General features: G+C 39.6%; 1 protein-coding gene across 3 annotated transcripts in view; it reads left to right on the top strand.

Annotated features, from left to right (window-relative positions):
* tln1 (talin 1) overlaps positions 1-19,228 on the top strand; it is a 241,293-nt gene that overhangs the window by 59,196 nt on the left and 162,869 nt on the right. For 2 of the 3 annotated variants that reach the window (XM_067984951.1, XM_067984967.1), the window contains exon 2: positions 14,240-14,318. The gene's annotated coding sequence lies outside the window, so the exon portion shown is untranslated. Of the gene's footprint in view, positions 1-9,645; positions 9,836-14,239; positions 14,319-19,228 lie in introns of those variants that run through there. The other variant, XM_067984959.1, reaches the window with a different exon arrangement.

A 19,228-nucleotide genomic window follows, 5' to 3' on the forward strand; every position in this document is an offset into this window, starting at 1 on the left:
TCATGATTGTTTCAATTGGGTCTATCTGGATTGATGCTCTACTGAATATCCTCCTAAGATTGAGATTTGTGATGCCAGTAGACTGCTCTATTATGGACCTACCCTCAGTTAGACCCTTGAATGTGCTGTGGCCACAACCTGGGGATTGATGAAGCCTCTTTGTGATTAATTTGAGCATTTGTAGAAGTGCAGAGTCCACCTCCCCCTCTTATCAAAGTCTTTGAAGATGTCCAAGTCAATGACAGTTGATTCATCCGAGTGCTCAAGAGCAAGGGTTCCAGAGATGGGTAAGATGAGCAGCAAGATCACTATGTGGAGCTCCCATGCTGCAATTGTGGATAGGGCAGAAGTATCAAGGTGGTGGATAATTTGAATTAATTACAACCTCCATAACTTAGGTCATAGAATGCTCACATGCATACTTTTACCTTTCTTAACAGAGACTATCAGATGAGCATTCTCCTGATAAATATAGTAGAAAAGTTAGGATATTGATAAAACACAGTACTGACATCAGAGCACTACAGTTTCTTTGGTGTAATCAGAAGAGTCAAAATGTTGGATTAAACAAGCAGATGTCTCGTTACACTGCTCACGGTGAGTTGCAAGAGTGAGACAAAGAAGTGTTTGCTATAAGCAAGACTTTTTCCGTATTAAAGATATAATTCTCTCTCCAGTGGGGAAATTGGTCTTTAGTCTCTATCGTTTGGCATCAGCGCTGTTGACTCCTGATATGAGTGCTTTGTCATCCAGGGAATAGATGGGAGGAAGTCTTGTTCCTTGTTTTGGCAATGACTTGTCATTCAGTTTAGTTGCATTTGCTTGTAAAGGAACAGCATTTCCTGCATGTACATTCTAGTAAGCTGTGTCCTGCAGCAGATCTGTGCTGCCTTTCTTTCTGATATGGTTATATCAAGGTTAAAAATGTTTACACGCCCATTCTCCAAATATTGTGGTTATCTGGAGTCAGTCACAGGTTAATTTCTTTGTGCGGTAGACATATGTGTTTTAAATAGTAATCGAAACATTATGTCTTGGCTTGGAATGCTCTACTTTTGAATATTCAATACAATACAAAACATACAATGCACAATCTCCAAGTTAGGATTCCTAATTTATACATAAAACTGCAGGAAATGGAAAACTTGTATTGTGGTTAGTATTCCAGAATTGCTTTTATTTTTAGTTCAGCTTTTGCGGTTGAAGGTTTAACAAGAAAACAAACTTGTATAGAGATAATATTGATGGTAGACGTGTAATCTATGTTTACATTACATGCATTAAAAAAATGGCTGTAAATAATATACTGTATTGTGTTAAAGGGGCACTGACTTCCTTGAAAAAGTGGCAAATGTGATGCAAATTGGGTTAAAGCTTAGTCACTCCTGCTTGCCCTCAGTGGTTGATCTCGTAATTCCTCCAAAACCAAGAACACTTGATCACTTAAAAAAATTCTCCACAATGTTACATTCTCCACGGGAGTGTATGTGTTTCTATAAATGTGTGATATAGTTCAAAAGATTTTGTACATCCTAATGTATTTTATCTACTGCTGAAAGGTTAATGTATGTTATCCACAACCTGAAACACTGCAGAATTTTGCAGGCATGGTAGAAATTATTGACAGCTGCCCTAATGTACATATCTCCAAAGTAACCGGTTGTGTACTTCCAGTATTTGTACATATTGGTAATATTGTTTGCTTTGTGGGTTGATGTGAAACCCCATCTGTGCAGTTTCAAGTTTGTGTTCGATTATTAAATTTGTCAACTTTGTCTTAAACAACACTTAATGGAACAGTTTTAGCAATAATTGTGTAATACTTAAAGTGCATATTTTAATCTTCAATCTTTTAAAACAAACCAATTACAATGGATAGTGACTGACTACCATGGGCACATGGATTCTGCAAAGCTTGTTAATGTTACTAATACTGTACTGCCGGTTACAATAAATGGCAAATGCATGATGCCGTCACATTAACATTGTTGACACTCAGTGCTTCTGGAAATTGACATGGCCACTTCAGTGATGAATTTGTCCATCTTTAATATCTTGATTGGAGTTAGTTCTTAGTCAATAGGAGACTTGCTGTGGATAATACAGATCCCACCTCACAGGTGGGACAAGGTGAGGTGCTCACAGGAGGAGTAGGGGGACAGACCAACATGAGATTTGATGTTGAGGGCCACACCGCTACCGCAGCAGTTTGGGGGGGCAGGTGGTGGTGGAAGTTATAGGTAGGCGAGGAGGCTTCGCTGCCCTGTGACCCTGTACCCCTCCAAATCCCTCTGCTCTTCCACAACACTTGGACCTATTTCCACTCAGAATATAGTTATTGTTTTTTTCTACCTCAGATTTACTGACATTGAATTCCCTCTGCCACTTTATAGCTCAATCCCCCAACTTATTAATTTGCCTATTCAGCTTTATTTGGTTTTCTAACGAATTAACTATATCTCCTATTTTGGTACCTATTTTAACTATTCTTTTTATCTAGATACACGGTAATTTCATCCTTAACTCAAGACTCTTAAAAATTTTCCCTAGTACAGATATTGTGCCAACTGGCCTGTAATGACCTGGATGAGCTCTGTCTCCCATTTTAAAAATGGGTACTACACTGGCAACTTTCCAGTCTTCCAGGACACAACCACACTCAATAAATCCCTGAAATATAAATTCTAGAGCCTCAGCAGTTTCCCCTCTCATCACCTCTGGATTCTAAGATGTATTCTAAATTCATCTTGCAGGACTTCAAACCTTTCCGTAACTACATTACTGGCTCCCACATGGACCACAATAACTGAATTCTCTCCTTCCCCTTGCACAATCTTTTCCAGTCTATGGGGTATGTCTTTTACCCTAGCACCTGGGAGGTAACCAAGCAATTGGGACTGCAAAAGATTGTCTCAGCCCTTCTACCTATTGAATCCCCTGTCATTACTGCATTTCTAGCTGTGTTGCTGATCTCTCTCTCCACCCCCCCCCCACCCCAGCCGCCTCGCTTGTAGGTGGCCTTGATATTTGACGGCCCTGCCCAGATCCTTAATTTTCCTCAAAGGAAGCGAGAGCATCAAATCAGTTTGATAACAAGTTTCTCTGAACACTACTATCCTTACCTTTCCTTCCTGCATTTCTCTGCCCCTCTGGTCTCTTGCACATGCCTGATTTTAATCACTTCGCCATTGGCGGCTGTGTCTTCAACAGCCTAGGCCCAAAGCTCTGGAATTCCCCATGTCTACCTCTCCTATAAGGTGCTCCTTAAAACCTACCTCTTTGACCACCTATCTTAATATCTCATTATGTGGCTCGGTGTCCAATTTTGTTTGATAACGCTCCTGTGAAGCGCCTTGGGACGTTTTACTATGTTAAAGGTATTATATAAATGCAAGTTGTTGATAGTCACCCATCTTTTTTCACTGCTTGGTCCCTATCTACCGTCAGTTTAACTACCCTCTCAAACTCGTGCTACAAAAACTCCTCTCCCTAATGTGTTGGATTGTCTCCATCTTCTCAAGTTCTGAGATTTTGAACTTGAGCAATGTGAGTTGGTGATGCTTCCCACATACATAGAAACATAGGAACAGGAGCAGACCGTTCTGCCATTCAACCAGATCATGGCTGATCTCTACCTCAACTCCATTTACCTGCTGTTGACCCATATCCCTTGATGCCTAACAAAAATCTATCGATCCCAGCCTCGCATGTTTCCATGAGTCAACACCTGATGCTTGAAACTTCCAAATCTTGCAGGAATGTCTGTGTGTCTGACATATAAAGGATGGTAGTTTTAGCATAGCTATGGATCGAAGAGGAGGGATAGCAATTGTTCCTTGTACTAAAATATGTAATCTTACTAGCTGGATTTATCTACAGTGCACTAAATGTGCTTCAAGGCCTCACCACCCCCCCCCTCCCGCCCCTCCAGTTGTATGAGATTACCTTATCAGTTGAGACTATTGTACATTCAGCTGCATTTTCCCTTGCAGTACTCTAAAACCAGACTTTTATTTCCAGACCTTCATGTCTCCCACTTCTCTTGATCCGTTTCTTTATTGCTCTCCTTCTCCCATTTTTAAAAAGCAGTTGGAAAGATTAATCATAACTAATGAAGGTTAGTATTTCTTTACACCTGTATTCTGCATTTGATGGCTTTAAAGCCATGAGCTGCTGGCCACACAATGACCTGTTAAGATTCAAAGATCAAGACCCATTAAAATCATTGCACCTAATGGCTACAATTTGACAGCAGTGCAAACAGCAAAATGAGAACACTAAATTACTTTTTACTTCTGACCAGGCAGTACAGGAATTATTAGCATCCAGCAGTTGTGGCTGTAGGTATATTTATGAAATCAACCCTCAACACCCATTGCACACTCCCTCATGTATAATGTCACCTGCAACTTGAATTCATTTGATAGTGTGTAACCATTTACAAAAGATACTGACTTATGATTTTTGGAATGTAGCAAATATGTCTCTTTGCTCAGTACCCAGACATGCACTTGTAAGCAATTCCTTACTCTCTGTGAACCAAAGTTTGACCTTATATATGCACTTTTTGGCAATGAAGTATATTTCCAGGGATAAAAGGAACACCTTTGTTACTGCAATTTGCTGAAAATTTACTCTAGTAGGTTTTGGATAGCGGAACTGTGTGGCTTGGGCTATAAACCTATGAATCGGGTTATTTAAAAGTTAATTAGTTGCAACAGATAAACACAGCAGATTTCGCTTGATTTATACAACATTACCTGACACTGAATTTACTACAAGATTAATAAATGCTTCCAAACTTTAGTAGATTATGGTTACTTTAATTCAGATGTCTATCATGCAAAGTCTTAACATTAACTTTATAAACTTGTATTAATGTTGTGTTTTCCACCATCATCGTGATCAGATAACCACAGAAATAAAATCTAGCAGGCTGGGAACAGATGCATCTGTCACCCCCTTTGAAGTTCAAATTGGGACTAAGAAAATTAAAAAAGGTATTTTTAACAATTAAAGCAGTCTGTCATCCATAGGATTTAAAATATCGATTGCCTGCTGCAATAGACTCATTTTTTGATGGTCAGCAGCCCCTAGTGATTAGCTCTGTCTCCTTTCAGGATCAGGTTTAACATGGCTGGACTGAGTCTTTTCTCATTTGCTTATCTTCCATTGTCTCACTGTAACCCTATGCATCGGGGGAAGAAAAGGAGTTCCCAATGGCTACATTTGTATACATGATGTGGAGATGCCGGTGATGGACTGGGGTTGACAATTGTAAACAATTTTACAATACCAAGTTATAGTCCAGCAATTTTATTTTAAATTCACAAGCTTTCGGAGGCTACCTCCTTCCACATCGTTCACCTGAGGAAGGAGGTAGCCTCCGAGAGCTTGTGAATTTAAAATAAAATTGCTGGACTATAACTTGGTGTTGTAAAATTGTTTACATTTGTATAATCATCGGCCATAGATGGGGCTAATCCAGGGTCTGTTGATTTGTATACTTCAATTAGCCAGGCTGTATCAGCAGTAAGCTAATTAAAGTGGCGCTGAAAATTGCATAGATTGATATCAATAGTTTTTCTAGATTAGAAATGATTTATCTCCCTATCTACTCCTGACGCGCTAGAAGTTGATATGGAGAATTATATGGGTTGCTTTGTAGCATATTTTATTAAGAATTAAAAAGTCAAACCGACGCTCTGCCAGTTTTAATTTTTTTTTCAGTGAGGACTTGTGGACACCTTGAGGGAAGCAGCTCCCAATTTGATATCCAGTTAAGGAAGCCTTGACGGCAGCCCACCCAAATTTGTTACGCAATTAATGCACATCATGTAAAAATTGCTTCTCTTGTAATTTTCAAGATACATATCCATGTATATTTTCATAGGTGGTAGAAATTTGATTATTCATCTTTTTACTGTTGGATTTAATATGTATTTCAGCATGAACAAACAGTGGACCAAGTAAGCAAGAATATAACAACTCTACAGGGCTTGGGACATGATGGGTGGGCATCCATGTTTTTTGTCTTTTGGTTCATGGGTGATGTCATGAAACTGCAAATGGTAAATTATGGTACTAAGCCTAATCTACACCTATGATCTCAATCTAAAGCAGATAACCTCCCTTTAACCCTTTCATCTCTATGGAATATAATCAATTTATCCAGTCTTTCATAATATCTGTATCCCAGGTATCATTGCGAATCTTTGATTGCATCCAAAGTCAGTGTTCCTGCCCAAAAGGGGCACTCACAACAAAACATACTACTCCAAGTGAGGTCTGACTGTCAAGTGCTTTGGGATGTTTTACTACGTTAAAGGCGCTATATAAATGCAAGTTGTGGCTGTTGACTAGTGCTCTGTACAACCAAAGTAGAAGTTCCTTACTTTATTTGTTCTAATTTTGATGATGAGGCACCGCAGCCTTTTTACACCTAGGAATTAGCTTTTGTTGACTCATCCCTCCCAGTCGTCGTCATCTAGGGCCTTATCCATAAGAGGACGTTGCCGCTAACAGCTTCTTCCAACCATTACCATTAAGGGCTTTTTTGTTTGTGCCTTAATCAGCATTAAGGCCCATGCTGTTAAGGAGCACTTTTATGTTGTCATCCCATCTTGTTCTGGGTCTGCCTCATCACCTCTTCCATGTTGGTAGTGGTTTGATGCTCTGGCAGGGTCAGACTCTGGGTGGTGCATGAGGTGTCCATACCAGAAGAATTGGTAATAATCAACCAACCAGGACAGTGGTGGTTGATTAGACATATTGCATATAGTCTCATTCAAGATTTTGTTCTGAGGCTTAACCTTGAGTTTGAGCCATATTTAAATATGGACATTCTAATGTGTTGTAGAGCCATACTTTTGAGATTGTGACTTATGTTTAACCTCTATATAATGGAGAGTTCATTGTGGAGCTTGTAAGTGCAGTGCGTCTATGGCAGTCAGGAAAACATTCCACATTGGAGGAAATCATGCTCCCTAAGTAAGTGAATTGTGTCACTGATACCACTATATTGGATGGAAGGTCATCAATTATGAAGGTAGCTGGAATGATCTCACGTCCTAGCAATTGCACGACCCCATGGACTGGATCTATGATGCAAGAGTCTGATACGGATGGGCAAGGTTATGATTCTTCTGTTGTGGGAGTTGATGTATCTCAAAGTCAGTATAGCAGGTTGAGGTTTGATGGACTGTGCAGGTTTCCACATAAGTGGGTTGGATATATCTATGCTCATTCAAACAGGCATGTTGGACAACATCTCCAAAGTGCAGCTCTTGCCGTGGATTACCAGAAAACCAAAGCGCGCATCAGTTGAAAACCAAGAAACTAATGCCGCCTTGCAGCTTGCTTTGTTCATAAATATAGGTATTTATCAGTCATAGTAACCTATGTCCTGACAAATGTGGCAGACTTTTGACAACAAAGACAAGTTCTGTAGGTGTCTCCAGGCTGTCATCTCATTATTTCCCAAATCAAACTTAGCTAAGACCATTCGAGCATATAGCCACAAATAACAAAACGACAATGTTGAGTGACTTGTGCTGCTCATGGCCTCAAGATATGGAGCACCTTTTTTCCACAGAAAAGGCACCCACAAGTACTCATGTTACAGCAATGATTGAACTACCAAAAAGGAATTAGACCACATTATTACAAATACTTGTTAAGTGTGTAGTTGATAACGTCTGGATCTTCAGAAGTGCTGAGTTTGATAACTTGGACCACTATTATCTTGTAGCTTATGCAGCTCTGAAGTTGAAGAATAATTCTGATCTCCCCAGAGGTTCAACCATCAAATGGTTTGGTGTCAAGAAGCTTCAGTCATCACCAGTAAAATACAGTTTCAAACTCGAACTGTTCAACTGCTTTCAGGTGCTGGCAGAGCCTCTAGGTGATGTGGAGACAGGTTGGGACACTTTGAGATCTGCTGAAGACGCCCTAGATGGTGAACACTGTAGGTGCTCCAAATGGATCACTGATGAGATGCTCAGCCTGGTTGAGGCAAAACTCAACCAGGTTTCAAAGTTCAGAGAACTAAGATGACAGAAAAAGACAGCCATCGAGGGACGAGGTCCTATTTGACACCACTATCAGAAGAAGCAGAACAGCACAACACCACCCAAAAAATATATGCAATAGTGAAGAGACTGTGGGAAAATAGACACTCAACCCTCAACTGGCCCCGTAACAGCCGCTAATGGAGCTCTGTTGACTGATTGTAATGACCAATTAGAGTGAGGACAGGAATAATGCCATGAGCTGCTCACATCCACACCCAGAGTTCCACCTTGAGCTCTTTGGGAGAGCCAAAAATGTAAGAATTGACACGTTGATATTTAGCTAGGCCCAATCCTTGAGATGAAAGTAGCCTCAACCAAATTGAAGAATGGAGAAGAACCGGGCATGTGTGGCATCACTCCAGAACTCCTGAAAAATGCTCATAAAGGCACTATCAATCGCCAGCACCACCTTTTTGATGTCTTATTCCACCTTTAACATTGCTTGCCTCTGTCCCTACTCCTGCCCATCTGCCACTGAAACCCTCATTCATGCCTTTGTCACTTCCCAACTAAATTACTCCAATGCTCTTACTTTCCTCCCGTCCTCCCATCCTCCATAAACTTCGGCTCATCCAAAGCTCTGCTGCCCATATCCTAGCCCACACCAAGTCCTGTTTGCCTACAATGACTTAGTTTCCTAATGTCTCTGATATATGCAGGCACACGGACAGACAGGCGCGTGCATGCACGCAGACAGACAGACACATCTGTAAACTACGGTTTTAGAGCGTGCTGCATTTATGTCATTTTAAAGAATGTTTCCTGCTATCCTCTTCAGATCTGGGGACAGATATTTTGTTGCAGTTTGATTACAGCAATAAATAACAACCTGATGTAATTATGTAAATCGTAGCAGCAATTACAGATTAACGGTGAATTGTTTTGCAAGGCAATTAATGAAGCATGCTGTGACATCACATTACCGATGGCGCGCATGCTACTAAAATTACTTTTGAAGAAAATGACATGAAATCTGCATTTCAAAAGTTTGTGCTGTTGTAGTACGTAGTTTGCAGCATGTAACAGATTTTGCAGCATGTGTCTGTACTCTGACATCCAACATATTTCAGCTGAGTTTTAGTTATGCATGTTCCTTGTGGTATTGAAGCGTCCCATTGAACTGAAAGCAGCTGTGATAATTCAGAGGCAATCATTCACCCACTTGAAAATCAAGCACCCCAATGCTTCCTCATTAATCAGTATAAGTTCTGAACTGGTGAATGTGTAGATGAAGACATCTTTGTTCTGCTCAACACAAGGTCCAAATTGTAAACGGCAACATTGGCAAGGGAGGAAGTACTTTATTTTAAGTTAGTGCTTTTTTTTAAAAACACAGTTCAGTTGTATCAGATACTTTTTTGCTGGCGAATGATTCCCTTTTAAGGTATGCTGGTAAAAGCAGGAAGTGACTACATTGTTCGTGGTCAAGCTAATCATCGGCCAGGGAATCAGTTCCTATGGAGGCATTCCAAGCATACTGCTCATTCAGGGAGTAAGCAACACACAAACTACACTCTGGAATGTGTAATGAGGAAAAGCGGCTGCCTAGCATCCAGCAGGGAGTGTACTTTTTTTAAGTGATGCATAACAAAATGATTGCTGTGCAGTTCAGTATTTGCGGTGTCAGTGTCTTTAAAATTCCTTCCTGTACAGTACATGAAGTCGACAGAAAAAAACTTGGGATTCTCCTTGGTTCTGTTTCACGCTTACATTGAGGGTTTGAAACTTTTGGAAGATTGAAAATTCACTGAAGATTACATGCTGTAAGTTTATAACGTAATCTTGCAACACTATGCTGCCTCAACCAAACTGTTGAATTTTAAAATAAGAAATGTAATGCAGAATGTGACATGGAGAGGGAGAATGGAGTAGGATCATTTACTTTTAGTGCATTCTCTTACGGCTAACTCTGATTTTCTGCATTCCAACAGCAACTAAACTTCAGAAGTATTTAATTTGCTCTAAAACGCCTTGGGACTTCCCGAGGTCGTGAAAGACACTGTATAAATAAATGCAAGTCCTTTCCTATAACTGCGTGGTTGGTGAGCAATTGAAATACTGCGAGAATAACCAGTACTCCAAACCCTATCCCTATTGGAGTTTTAAAAAGTAGTTGGAACAGCCCAAGCACCCTTTTAAGGAACAGAAATACATTGGTTGCATGTATGTTTATGGGCCTAATCATATACAGAAACACCAGATCTCTCTCAAGAAAAAGGCACAGGATGTTCTTCCAAACATTCCAAGTTACATTACTAGTCTGGCAGACAGTTAGCTCATCCCAACATTGTCAGGCAATCATGATCCATGACCAGCTGATCTTTTTGTAATGCTGTGTGAGTGCATGTGCAATGGGGATATTTTTAGCTCTTAAATGCCACTGAAGCTAGCATTGCTTCTGGAAAAAGTTGGGGAGGTGAGAAGAGAGCAATTCTGTTTTGGCAAATAACTATTTTAAAAATGTAAGTAAAATAATTGTACAGCAAGCTTTTTATTTCAACAGAATATGTTAACTGCAGGATATAGTAGCAGACTTGGGCACTTCTTTGAACTACAACTCGAAAATTACTGGTTTAGATACTGCCCTGTATTTGCCCCACCTCCAGAAAGCAGTTTTGTTTTAATACTACATTTGTACACTCTAGACATGTTTGTGTTTTCATGAAATATGTATTAAATGCTATAATTTAATAATTTTTTTGCATTAAAAGTAGTTATATTTTTGTTTTAGAATTTTTTTTTTGAAAAGCTATACCTAACATAATTTTGGGATCCATTAATTCTGAGAATTACACTTAAGTGTGCTTATTATGAATTAAGCAGTTATAATATATATTTACGATAATTGGCAAAAGAACCAATGAGGAGACATTTTTTACGCAGCGAGTTGTTATTATCTGGAATGCACTATCTGAAAGGGTGGTGGAAGAAGATTTAAAAGAAACTTTCAAAAGGGAATTGGATATATACTTGAAAAGGAAAAAAATTGCAGGGCTATGGGGAAAGAGTAGGGGAGTGGGACTAATTGGATAGCTCTTTAAAAGAGCCAGCATGGGCAAGATGGGCTGATTGGCCTCCTTCTGTGCTGTATGATTCTATGAATATGTTCTGTTAGACAATTGGACTCATTTTGTGAAGATGTATTTTTATTTGAATACTATAAATGCTAGTACGGTAAAAATTATGGTGCTTAACAATTGTCTCATTTCAGCCAGCAGAATGCCAGAAAGATGGGTGAAATGGGCACGCACATGGCAGATGAAATTTAACGTAGAGAAGTGTGAAGTGATACATTTTGGGAGGAATAATGAGCAGAGGCAATGTAAACTAAATGGTACAATTTTAAATGTAAGGAGTCTTACAGCACCAGGTTATAGTCCAACAGCTTTATTTGAAATCACAAGCTTTCGGAGCTTTCCTCCTTCGTCAGGTGAGTGCAGGGTTCCCTAAAGGTACCGCATATATAGTCACAGAACAACGCCTGGTGATTACAGATAATCTTTCCAACTGCCCATTATCACACCTCGGAAGAGAGATAATCACAGCAATCAAAGGAGTGGATGGTGTTCAGACAGGGGAATATTACACCCAATTTTAAAGGAGGTGCTGGAATAGTGAGACCTGGGGATTCACATACACAAGTCTTTTAAATGGCTAGGGCCAAAATTGCATTTAAAAAAAATCTACCAATAGTCTTGAAATAACTTTGAGATAGTTTTCTTGGAGAAAGGTGGAAGGATTATTCACTTGCTGTTCCTGGTTGCGAAGGTAATGGGCCTTCTTGAACCTCATAGCAGTTTGATACAACTTAGTGACTTACTACGCCACTTCAGAGAGCAGTTTAACAGTTAGCCACATTGGTGTGGGATTGAAGTCACATGTAGGCCAGACCGGCTAAGGACGGCAGGTTTCCTTCCCTAAAATGGCGTTTGATAAGCTGAAGATGGATTGTATTGTTCTTGGTTTCCTGTGAGTTTTTGATAACCTATATAATTAGTGAACCGGTTGGGTTTTTCTGACAACTTTATGGTCCCTTTTACTGACACCGGACCATTTTTAAAAAAAAGAAAAGCTGAATTCAAATTCTCAAACTGCCATGGTGGGATTTGAACTCGTGTCCTCTGGATTACTAGTCCAGTAACAGAACCATTGCACTGCTATACCCGTTTGATTAGCTAAAAATGGGATTTGATAAGATGAAGATAGTTGTCTTGTAATAAAAACAGAAAACGCTGGAAATACTCAGCAAGTCACGCAATTTATTGTGTAGCAAAATACATTGTGGAAATAATCCCTGTAGAATGTCTTCAGGAAGCATTGAATTAAATATTTTTATGGGTCCTTTAATTGGTGAAGTTCATGTAGTAGTAGATGATTATTCTTTAACAGTACTGTCACTAGGTTTATTTAGCATATTAATACCAATACACTATGGGGGGGGGGAGGAGGGAAGGGAAAGAGTAATATTCAATGTGCCATTGCCCTCGTTTGATGCTCTTAGTTCATTATCTCAATGATTGTTTAGGGTCAGTGTGATTCAGTTGATAGCACATGTGCCTCTAGGTCAAAAGGTTTTGGGTTATAAATTATAAGCACATAATAAAGGCTGACACTCGTGTGCAGTACTCACGGAGTACTGCATTGGCAGAGATGCTATTTTTTGGATGAAATGTTAGACCAAGGTCCCGACTGCCAGATTCGGCAGTTTAGTTGGCAGTCAAGATCCAATAGCACTGTTGAACACTGAGTCCTCCAGGTGTCCTCAACCAGTGTCACCAAAAACTCATAATTTCATTGATGTTTGTGGGATCTTGTGTCTATGTAAAGCTCCTTGAGATATTTCTGAAAGACTTGACAAGACAGCCAACCTAAGTTTAAAAGGACAAAATACCTAATTGCACTGCTGATATTTTTTGTGTGGTGAAGTAAATTTGATACAAAACATTTCACTCACCTATTACTTCACTGAAATGTTAGTAACAATACTGGGTGTGATTGGTCTTGCCTTTTTCTTTAAAGATTTGAGAACATTGTGTTCTCAGCAACTGCTCAGCATTGACTTGGGTAGGAAGGTGGAAGAGAGGTGAGAGGAAAAAGCACTTTCTTTCGTTCTGTAAGCAGACTAGTCACGTTGCAGGCAGTGATAATTGCATGTTACTCCAGTGCATCCATTTAGATGAGCAATTCTGTAAATTGTTAGCTTTTTTCCAAAGTTCTTTTGAATTATCTAAGACCAAGTACTTGATGTTCCTGGCTTTTACCCTTTCACTAAAGTTTTTTTAAAAAATGGATGACAAGTGTTGGACTTCAAACTACATGCAAGAGCTGAGTTTCTTTGACTGAGGAGTGATAACTGTCCAGAGATGGGTGCCTTTCTGCACCATTCAAACAGAGTGTGATGATATCTGTGGACTTGTTGACACCCCATACCTTCAGCTGGAGGTACGCTAGAGAGTTGCAGGAAAGGGCCCATCTCTGCCATTAGTTCTCCCTGGCCTAGATTGGTGGTACCACATTTGAAGAAAACCCAGCACTCTGTGTTGGCTTCATTTTTATAATGTGCTCAATTAACTTCACTTTCCTTCTTGGGCCTCAAAGACACAGTGAGTATTGGTCCTAGATTGATAGTGAAAAAGTGAGCACAGATGAGTTGTCATTAACAAGCATATATAATGTTTTCTACTTGTCATTTTGCTACTATTCCATTTCAGACTTTTGCTGACTACTTCAAATAGTGTAACATGATGTTTTAACTAAAAATATGACGTTTCCAATATAGGGAAGGCATTTGCTGTTTAAGTATCTGAACACCTAACGAAAAGGAAAAGCAATACAGACAGCATTATCTGAAAGGAGCGTATGTAGGCGAAAAGCAGTTTAGCATTTTGCGAGGAGATTGGTACCATTTGTTTGACAAATACACCAACTTTATTATTGTTACGGCACCTTAATTAGCCATTTTCATAGAATCTGCTCTTATGGCACTGTGCATTGGCGTTTCAAATTACAACACAACATTGCACCTCACTTTTTCTTAAATTTATTTGCACTTCAATAATGGAATATGGAAACCAGTAGTAAGTACACTGCCCATATTTTGAAGAACCGTTTGAAAGTTGTCATTTTTTCTCTTTGGTGTAATTTAATCTTTTTATTTCTTTGCTCAGAGCTAAAGCTGGAGAGGCCTGTGGTCTTGATCAGAAGACTGGAAGCTGGGAAACTCACTTTCCTATTTATTCCTAACAGGTAAGACTGTACAGTGTACAATAGTATTTTCAAGTGCTAGAGTCAAAGCTCTAGTGTCCTGATAAATGTAAACGGTGTGCTTTGCCTTGACTTTTGACCTTCATTCTTTAATGCTGCTTTGACTCACTAAATCTTATTTTCAAAATGTCTCCCTTTGGTCTGAAAGTTGCAGTATTATATCCCTTTCTATCTATTCATCCATCCACGTGTGTTATTTTTTTCTCTGAGACGCGCACAAATTTGTATCCTGTTTAGGAAGATTGCTTTCTAGCCCCATAGTGTTTTAAAAAGATATTCGTTTTTGTAGAGGAGAAACTAGACTTCAGGTTTGATTCATTTTATCCACAAGGTATCAGACATTTTCAAGAACAGAACTTCCCCTACTCTGAAAATGAAAAATCTTGATAAGTGGGTTTAAAGCTAAATATTTATTTGATCTTGACTGCGTTAGGTTAAAAGTGTGAACCTGCTGAGTATAAATAATTTATAAAGTGAGGAAGTACTGTATAGTTGGAGGTGCTGTCTTTTTAATGATGCATTAAAATGATACACTGTTCCTTTTCAGTGGTTCAAGTAGATGTAAATAATCCCATGGCACTATTTGAAGAAAATCAGGGAGTTGTGTGTCTTGGCCAATATTCTTTCTAAGAATAGGTTAATTAGTCATTCATTTCATTTGCACTTTGAGAGGCCTTGCTGTGAGCAGAGGTTGCTGTTAGATTTGCCTGTCTAATAGTGACTGCACTTTAAACACGTAACAAAATATTTTAAGACATCCCAAGGGTGTGAAAGGCTATATAAAGAAAAGTTTGTTTGTTCTTGAAATAAATAAGGCATTGAGAAAAATTAGATCGTTTACCATCAGAAACCATTTAAAGCTTTGCAAGTTGCAGACTTCTGTTACTAGGCACAGCGACCACATCTTCTCTGGGTAGATGTTTTTAGAACATTGCAACAATGCTGTAAAAGATCTGTTATGTTACAATGTGTAAAATATTTCACAAAACGGATTAGGCTGTGAAAATTGCATACTGTATACTAATGTAAAAAGGGGACTTCTGGGGAGAAGTTAAAAATTGTAACAGATGTGGGAAGTACACTAAAAGGGATGGAAGTTAATCTATTGATGAAATAGAACATTTATTTTTTAAAAATACACCGCAAGGTTTCAGAAAATCTTTAATTATAAGTGTTCTAATTTGCCCCCTCCCTAGAAGAGATGGTAATTGTACTCATCTTGATTTCAATTGAATGCTAATTCATAAACACTTTTTTTTATTCATTCATGGGATGTGGGCGTCACTGTCAAGGCCCGCATTTATTGCCCATCCCTAATTGCCCTTGAGGTGGTGAGCTGCCTTCTTGAACTGCTGCAGTCCGTGTGGTGAAGGTTCTCCCACAGTGCTGTTAGGAAGGGAGTTCCAGGATTTTGACCCTGTGACAATGAAGGAGCAGCGATATATTTCAAAGTCTGGATGGTGTGTGACTTGGAGGGGAACATGGAGATGGTGTTCCCATGTACCTGCTGCCCTTGTCCTTCTAGGTGATAGAGGTCGTGGGTTTTGGGAGGTGCTGTCGAAGAAGCCTTGGCGAGTTGCTGCAGTGCATCCTGTAGATAATACACACTGCAGCCACAGTGCGCCGGTGGTGAAGGGAGTGAATGTTTAGGGTGGTGGATCGGCTGCCAATCAAGCGGGCTGCTTTGTCCTGGATGGTGTAGAGCTTCTTGAGTGTTGGAGCTGCACTCATCCAGGCAAGTGGAGAGTATTCCATCACACTCCTGATTTGTGCCTTGTAGATGGTGGACAGGCTTTGGGGAGTCAGGAGGTGAGTCATTCGCCGCAGAATACCCAGCCTCTGACCTGCTTTTGTAGCTGTAGTATTTATGTGGTTGGTCCAGTTAAGTTTCTGGTCAATGGTGACCCCCAGGATGTTGATGGTGAGGGATTCGGCGATGAGCATGCCGTTGAATGTCAAGGGGAGGTGGTTGGACTCTTATTGGAGATGGGCAATGCCTGGCACTTGGCTGGCATGAATGTTACTTGCCACTTATCATTCCAAGCCTGGACGTTGTTCAGGTCTTGCTGCATGCGGGCACGGACTGTTTCATTATCTGAGGGGTTGTGAATGTAATCGAACAGTGGAATCATCAGCGAACATCCCCGCTTCTGACCTTGTGATGGAGGGAAGGTCATTGATGAAGCAGCTGAAGACGGTTGGGCCTATCCTGGTCTATCATTTTCTGGAAGGAAGTGAATAGTAGACTTCGTAAAGTAATACTTCCCTTACATTTGGCAAAATACCTGGCAATTGCTTCGGAATGCTGCATATCTGTGCATATGTGGACTTAGTGTCAATATGTTTTATTTTATTGCTGATCTTGTTTCTCTAGTATTTCTACTGCATCAAGGCCACCATTTTCTGTGGCAAAAGCTTGTGCAGTATGAAATTGCAGAGAATTTACAATGCTAGGTTCCGTGTGCTGTTTCAACTTTATTGTGACTCTTGCCCTTGTTTCGTTGATTATATTTACACCACCTTGTCTGTCCTCAGTTTTGCACATGCAGTGTTGTGGGTTTTGAGTCTCTAGCACTTAGCCTCAACAATCTTAACCTTGCAGATATTTCTTTTAAATGTTGAGATTGTCCTATCTGTAACATACTGTTGAAGGGGAAAAAAAAACAAGTTATCCAAAAATAAAACTCATGCGGCCCATTGCCAAATATGCCTGGGACTACATTGTCCATTGTGTATATGTAATCTCCACCCCCCCCCCACCAGAACTATGCTCTGTAGACCAGAACACCTTGCTTAGACATATGTGGTTTCTTATACTAAATGGAAAACTTGCATTGTTCATTGAAAAGGTGTTTGAGCAGCGCTTAAAATAGTCTTTGCGAACTGTTGCCTTTTTCTATAGCTAACCACCCGTGTTTTGTCAGGTTCTGTAACTAACGGATGTGTACTTTTTTCCTTAATTAGTACAGCTGCACGTTGGCAAAAAAAAGTTCAACTATTGATCAGTTTTGAATTAATTCAATATACTCCCCTTTTCACTTTTTTTTATAAAAAAAAACTTCAATTCTTTTAATTTTGCGAGTCCTGCTGATCCACGCTGTGCCAAATATACTTGAGTTTATTGCATTTGACACAGATTATAGATTGCTGAGGTATTAGGGCCAAAATGGGGAATGGGGTTCACAGTGGTAGACCTGCCAAAGGAGAGGGATAATTCCTACTGTTTGTACGTGTTTTTTTGGAATGGTGCTCAACAGTTAGTTTTACAACTATTTAAAATGGGCAAGAAGGATTGCACCACAGTTTATTGAATTTTTTGTGCAGCCAGTAGAGATGCCATTCAGTCATTAGGGGTAATCCAGCAGGGAGCGACACTGTGTCAGAGAGGCGGCTGCATTGTTGTAGCCCCAATTCTCTGACCTGTGCTCACTGAGAGTGCACGAACACAGAATTGCCCTTGCATGTGACACAAGATGAAATGAATGCTCGATACAGTTGAGGGTGGAGGCCCTAGAATTGCCAAACTATAAAACTGGCTTACCGTTGCATTTTCTCAGTCAAGCCTACACTTTTCATCAAAGTGTCCAGTAAAGATGGAAATTGTGCTTCAGCTTGGATTATATCAGTGAAGGAATGGTTTGTGATCCAATTGAATCTAGAACAGTTCACATATCTTGTCTGAAAACCTTCATCTTTCATGATGAAATGATTAAGGAGGAGTAAAAAATGTTTTTAAATTGAACAACCAGTGCTTTGATTACATCAGGGAATAATGTTGAGTTTATTTTTACTGAAGTATTTTAGATTATTTTGCTTACTTTTCTTTCCCGTAGATATTTCAGTGTTGTCTGAATAGTATATGGCTAATCTGTATCATGTCTAGATTCGAAGACATCTTTGATTACTCATTCAAGTGACAAGATTGTAATGCTGAGTTCAAACATTATACTATTTTTAATCCTGTGAATAATTTTACTTGTAAATTTTTATTTCTTCCTTTCCCCTTTTGCTTTTTGCTATAGGTTTGAAAACCTTTACCAGTGTGTACTGGCACATATTGCCATTGAATCTGAAGGACCATCAAACTGAAATGGCTAAACTGTAGAATCATAGAATGATACAGTACAGAAGGAGGCCATTCGGCTCATCATGCCTGTGCTGGCTCTTTGAAGGAGCTATCCAATTAGTTCGATTCCCCTGCCCTTTCCCCATAGCCCTGCTTATTTTTCCCCTTCAAGTATTTATCCAATTCCCTTTTGAAAGTTATTTTTCAATCTGCTTCCACCACCCTTTCAGGCAGTGCATTCCAGATCATCATAACTTGCTGCCTAAAAAAAATTCTCCTCATCGTGCCTTTGGTTCTTTTGTCAATTATCTTAAATCTGTGACCTCTGATCACTGACCCTTCTGCCGCTGGAAACAGTTTCTCATTTATCAAAACCCATCATGATTTTGACCACCTCTATTAAATCTCCCCTTAACCTTCTCTGCTCTAAAGAGAACAAACGCAGCTTCTCTAGTGTCTCCACGTAACTGAAGTCCCGCATCCCTGGTACCATTCTAGTAAATTTCCTCTGCACCCTCTCGAGGAAGAATGTCAAGGCTTTAAAGTGTAGTTCCCAGAATTGGAAATAATACTCCAGCTGGTTTAGCATAATAACTTCCTTGCTTTTGTACTCTCTATGCCTCTGTTATAAAGCCAAGGATCCCGTATGCTTTTTTAACAGCCATCTCAACTTGTCCTGCCATCTTCAAAGATTTGTATGTATACACCCCCAGGTCTCTGTCCCTGCACCATTTAGATTATATTGCCTCTCTTCATTCATTCTATCAAAATGCAAATATTCAGACAGGCAGTATATATACCTATGTATTGAAATGGGTAAATTGTA

The sequence above is a fragment of the Heptranchias perlo genome, chromosome 1 (genome assembly GCF_035084215.1).
Source record: "Heptranchias perlo isolate sHepPer1 chromosome 1, sHepPer1.hap1, whole genome shotgun sequence".
In the NCBI taxonomy this organism is placed as follows: Eukaryota; Metazoa; Chordata; class Chondrichthyes; order Hexanchiformes; family Hexanchidae; genus Heptranchias; species Heptranchias perlo.